The sequence below is a fragment of the Podarcis tiliguerta genome, assembly GCF_965153285.1.
Source record: "Podarcis tiliguerta genome assembly, chromosome: 2".
NCBI classification, from domain to species: domain Eukaryota; kingdom Metazoa; phylum Chordata; class Lepidosauria; order Squamata; family Lacertidae; genus Podarcis; species Podarcis tiliguerta.
This window is the reverse complement of record NC_139535.1, coordinates 60,668,418-60,674,057: the sequence shown is the minus strand read 5'-3', so window position 1 is coordinate 60,674,057 and position 5,640 is coordinate 60,668,418.

Sequence of the window (5,640 nt, the reverse complement as noted above, 5' to 3'; positions counted from 1 at the left end):
GAGTCCCAAAAATATAATCTGAGGCTGCAGCCAAAAACTAAATGATAGACCAGAGCAATCAAGAAGTGACGGAGGAATACACTGCCTTTCGGCAGCGGAGCTGATGGAGAATCATAGGCGAGCGCCACATTTGTGGCAGGCATTTCAGGATTCCAGCAAAGACTCTTTTGTTCTCTCGGGCTTCCCAAAAATATTGTCGGCTTTACGGGGTGCTGCCCAGTCCTTCCTGTTCATACAAACCTTGCAGACCGATGGAGATGGCTGCGTATTGGTGCACAACCTGACTGAGGATCCAGCTGCAAGTATTCTAGCGAAAGGACAACAATAGTGCCATCAACATTAGCACCAACTCCTAAGGCAAGCAGTATGACAAAGGAATAATAATAATAATAATAATAATAATAATATTTATACCCCACCCATCTGGCAGGGTTTCCCCAGCCACTCTAGACAGCTTCCAACCGAATATTAAAAACACAATAGAGCATCAAACATTAAAAACTTCCCTAATTGCTAGAATGGGAATTATATAAGGAAGCACACCACTGTTTTTTTGGTGGCATTCATAGCCATCTTTTAGTGTGTGATTGGCACATATTTTCCCTACACTGATATTTATCTATTGAATTTTTATTCATTTATTGCTTTTCTAGCAATAAATGTCTGTCTTTTCCCCCCGAGGAGCTCAAGGCTCATTTAATCCACACAACAACCCTGTGAAGTAGGTTAGGCTGAGAGGCAGTGACTGGCTCAAGATGACTCAGCAAACTTCGTGGCTGAGTGGGGATTTTGAACCCTCATCTCCCAGGTCCTAGTCTGACACTCTAACCACCACATCACAATGGCCCTCACCAGTCAGAGCTCTGTATGAAAGAACAGAAGCTTGGTCAGAAGAACGACAAAGTGCATACAGAGACTTTTAATCCATGTGGCAGAATTAATACTCATGGTGGCACTTCCCAACTTGGTGTCTGGTTTTTTCCACAGTGAAACTACACATCACCCACACAACTGTCCCCCCTAAGCCTGCTTCTGAAAACAGCAGCCCAGCATCACATTCCCTTTCCCCCATCTACGTACAGCATGGAACTCAACTTTCCTTGCGTCCTGCTGTTATTATGCTAATTCTACGTCCCTGCTCAGCTATGATGTGCTCAGGATAATGGTACTAGTAAGCCCCACTACAGGGACACGGGTGGCGCTGTGGGTTAAACCACAGAGCCTAGGACTTGCTGATCAGAAGGTCAGCGGTTTGAATCCCTGCGACGGGGTGAGCTCCCGTTGCTCGGTCCCTGCTCCTGCCAACCTAGCAGTTCGAAAGCACGTCAAAGTGACAGTAGATAAGTAGGTACCACTCCGGCGGGAAGGTAAATGGGATTTCCGTGCGCTGCTCTGGTTCGCCAGAAGCGGCTTAGTCATGGTGGCCACATGACTTGGAAGCTGTACGCCGGCTCCCTCGGCCAATAAAGCGAGATGAGCGCCGCAACCCCAGAGTCGGCCACGACTGGACCTAAAGGTCAGGGGTCCCTTTACCTTTACCTAAGCCCCACTACAACATACTGTATACTGTGAAAAAATGAACACAGGGGTACCATTTTTGGCAGCAGCCCCTTAGGATATTGTATCCTCCCACCTACAGAACAGGGAAATCGTCTTGTGTGGAGTGGCCTTAAGTGTATACGGAAGGAGAGTCTGCATTGTTAAGAGACGGAGGGATCCGTCTGACCTCGTAAACCTATTCAGGGCATGTTCACATATTGCAAAGAGGGTGGCAACAATCCAATGTAGCTTAAGTCCATTGATTAAAAGGGGCTTAAGCACAGTAATTCTGTGTTGGGTTGTGGCCAGTTGGGTGGTGAGTGACCTCATAATGGTGTGAACAAGAGTTCCTACAGTTATTTGTTTTTTCCTGTATTGTATTGAAATGCAAAATCAAAACACTGAGCAAAATAATTGTGGAAAGCATATATGATATCTCGAAGCAGAAGGGGGGCCAAAGACACCAGTAATACAATCCAGATTATTATTATTATTGCTATAATAGGAATTATAACAAGTCTATGAAAATAAAAACACCATTAACATGGATATCCCTTTTTTCCAGGGAGATAAGCTGAATTTCCAAAAAAACTTAGTTTGTGAAACACAGCATTTTATAGTATTAACCACAGCCATTTATAAACTGGGGGTTGGCGGTGAGGGGATTGGTTGTCATCTACATTATTAACATTCTTACATTTATATATTGATAGATTGCAACTTAGCCTTGAGTAGAAACTCTCCAACCTTTTGGCTGATAACCTAAGAAGAGTCTCACTGTATCCGGCCAAAGGCCCATCTAATCCAGTATCGTGTTCCCACAGCAGCCTGTGGTAAATCCACACAAGCTGGACCTGGGGGCAACAGTACGGTCCCCACTTGGTGTTCCCAGTAACTGGTTTTCAGGGATACCCTCTTTCTTGCCTTCCCTCATGCTAGCAGAATTTAAGGAGTTGGCAACCATCTTGTCTGCATATTTATAATTTCAGAAATCTCAAGCAGTACAATGCCTGTGAGTTTTAGTGATTCCCCCCTGCTCCCCCAAAACCCTGCTCCTATTTAAACTTGCCCTTTTTCCATAAGATTTCGCTAAAGCTTTTTTGTGATACAGTAAGTTAAAAGAAACTAATCTAGGTAAGAACAAGAACAGAGAAAGAAAGAGAAAAGGAAACACAGAGTCCTCTCTCAAATGTAGCTCTTAACCTTTGTCTCCCACAGTAAGTAGTGGGCCCTCCCAGCTCTCACCTGGGAGATTTCCTTTCCTCTCCCAATCTCTCATCCTGGCAGATCTTCCCTACCCTGCCTCTCACCCAGGGTCCTTTCATCCACCTACCTCCTTCATATGTGTGTAATCCTTGGACTCCAATAATGGCCCAGAGCAGAGGACACCAAAGGAAAACAAAAGAGAGAGAGAGAGAAATAAACAGGATTTCCAATTTTCTATCTGTCAGTTACATAAAAGAAATTATTCAAAACATTCACTCTAGAACGGTTCTACTTTCTGTTAAGCAATATTTCCCCAGTCTTCAGACCCATGTGTCCCAAATTCATACATTTTCCTTTTCACACAGAAAGTCCAAAAAGGGGTTCTCCCATTATTGTTATTAACCTCTCTGTTAATAACAGAACAACAGTCATTAACTGTTGTTAATGACCTCTCTCCAATCAAACATATCAGCCTTGCCTCCCATAGTTTCAACAACCATTTATCCATACTAAACAATAATAAATCTTTCCATCTCTGTCCGAATAAGTGTCTCTCTGCTGTGATCATACATAGAGACACTGGCCTTCTTGAAGACATTTACCTTGAATTTGTTTTCCAACATCAAGGCAACAGCAAAGGAGGTAATGTAGGCAGAAGAGGTAATGTAGGCACGGTTATCAATGATAGAAAGATGCTCACAGTAGCGGGTCAACACTTGCTTCAACATTATCAATCTGCATAGGTTAATCAGCTACAGCAAAAACTTCAATAATTATAGCTTACATAGTCATACAGTAGTACCTCAGGTTACAAACGCTTCAGGTTACATACGCTTCAGGTTACAGACTCCGCTAACCCAGAAATAGTACCTCAGCTTAAGAACTTTGCTTCAGGATGAGAACAGAAATTGTGCTCCAGTGGCACGGCAGCAGCAGGAGGCCCCATTAGCTAAAGTGGTGCTTCAGGTTAAGAACAGTTACAGGTTAAGAACAGACCTCCAGAACGAATTAAGTACTTAACCCAAGGTACCACTGTAAATGGAAAGTTTTGACTCTCTGGAATTCCCGATTCAATTACAATTCTTTTTTCTTGCGAGATTAAAGGCAAAACCAGGGAGGGGGAGAATTCCCTCAAGGGAGTCGTAAATGGGACTGAATCATATGTAGTCCAGCTGTCGGGCAGCTTCAGCATGACCTCTGTGGCCAACAGATAGCTCTGAGATGTCTACAGATTGAGCAGCAAAACCTAAGTAGCTGGAATGCATGATCTTAGTCAGTGAGGTATCAATTAGATTATTCATGATACATATTCAAAAGGATGGGATTGGTGACTCACTAGGTTCCAGTAGCAAATTTCCGTCTGTGTTGTTCTTTTTGTGTGTGACACTGTTACTGTATAACAATGGTGATGGTTCACAAACCTCATTTATGATATTTCATAAATCAAAAGCAGGAAGCATCATTGTCTTTGAACAACTCATTCATAATGCTACCAGGCATGTCCCTTAAGAATTTCCATGGCAAAGAACTTTCAAAGAAAAAGTCCTTTTAGGACTCTTGTTTGTCAACGCCCCCCCCCCCCCACATTTTAACAAAGACTTCATTTTAAACAGTGAGAAAATGTTAACTCTGAAAATGAAGGAGCATTTTAGATAAGGTTGGGAGGAGAAGGTTGGTCCATCAATTACTGAAGGTGACTGGAAAACTGTTGTTTTATTTGGGGGGGCATGTCTGACACACCCATCTGAAAGAGAAGGTATACAAATGAATTGGATTGTTGGTATTTGGCCCTGAAAGAAAAGAAGAAAAAAGATTTTGGAAAACCAGAAATGTGGACTGGAGCAGCATCCTGGTTTCTCATAGTCATGTTCTCATTTTCAAATGTTTGGGATTCAAATAAAAAGGAACATTCGGAGAATGTTTGTCTATGATTTACAATGAGTACTTAATGGCCACGTAGCTGGGGTGTGTGTGTCATGTTCAGCTTGGCCTAGGGTGTGTGAGAGCAATCTTCAACCAACCCCTTTTTGAAAAGAGTAAGCATGAGTGTATCTAAGGCCAGCTCAACATAGGGAACTCATGTAGTCCCAGCACCTGGTTTGGGCTTCAAGGTACAACCAGAAGTGTGGGAATCAAACCTCAGGGCAAAGAAGACATGAGGTGGTAGTGTGTTGCTTGCATGTTGCCGTATGTAGCCTGTAGCATCCTTGTGCAGCTCACCATTGATGACTGAGACATTCTGATAGGATGTGCACAGGTGATGTGTGGCTTAGGTGTGCAAAAACAAAAACAACCTCTCCATCCTGGAGTGCAATAACTTGGCCGGCCCTTTTGTTGGCCCCTAACTGCTGCATTTTCTGAGAATAGTTGGGAGTCAAATACCCAAGAAGATTATATGTGGACACTGACAGGGCGATTTTATACATGCCTACTCAGAAGTAAAGCCCACTGAGTTAAATGGAACTCACTCCCATCCAGTATGCATTAGTTTGCCTCTCTTGTGCCTAAGCGTGTGTGTCAGGGGTTCAGGAGAAGAGTCACTGGAGAGGCAGGAAACGGAGAGCGAGGGGGAGGAGTCAGAAGGAAATGTCAGCGACGACAGTAGTCCGAGGTCTCTGAGTCTCTCCAGTGACTCGGAGGATTCACAGAAAGGGGCCCCCATGGTCAGGGCAAGGGGGACACCTCGGGAAGAAGGGGCCAGAGAGGACTCAGAGAGTAACAGCTGGAAATCCGGACCAGCTTCCCCCCCAGAGTGCAGTAGGGGGGAGGAGTCCAAGGCATCGGGATCAGGGAGCGCGCAGGCAGAGGGAGAGCGTGAGGCAGGAGTGGCCACACCCTCGTCAGGGAGCGAGGAAACGGTCATCAGGAAAGTTAAACGCGCGCGCGCGCCAAGTT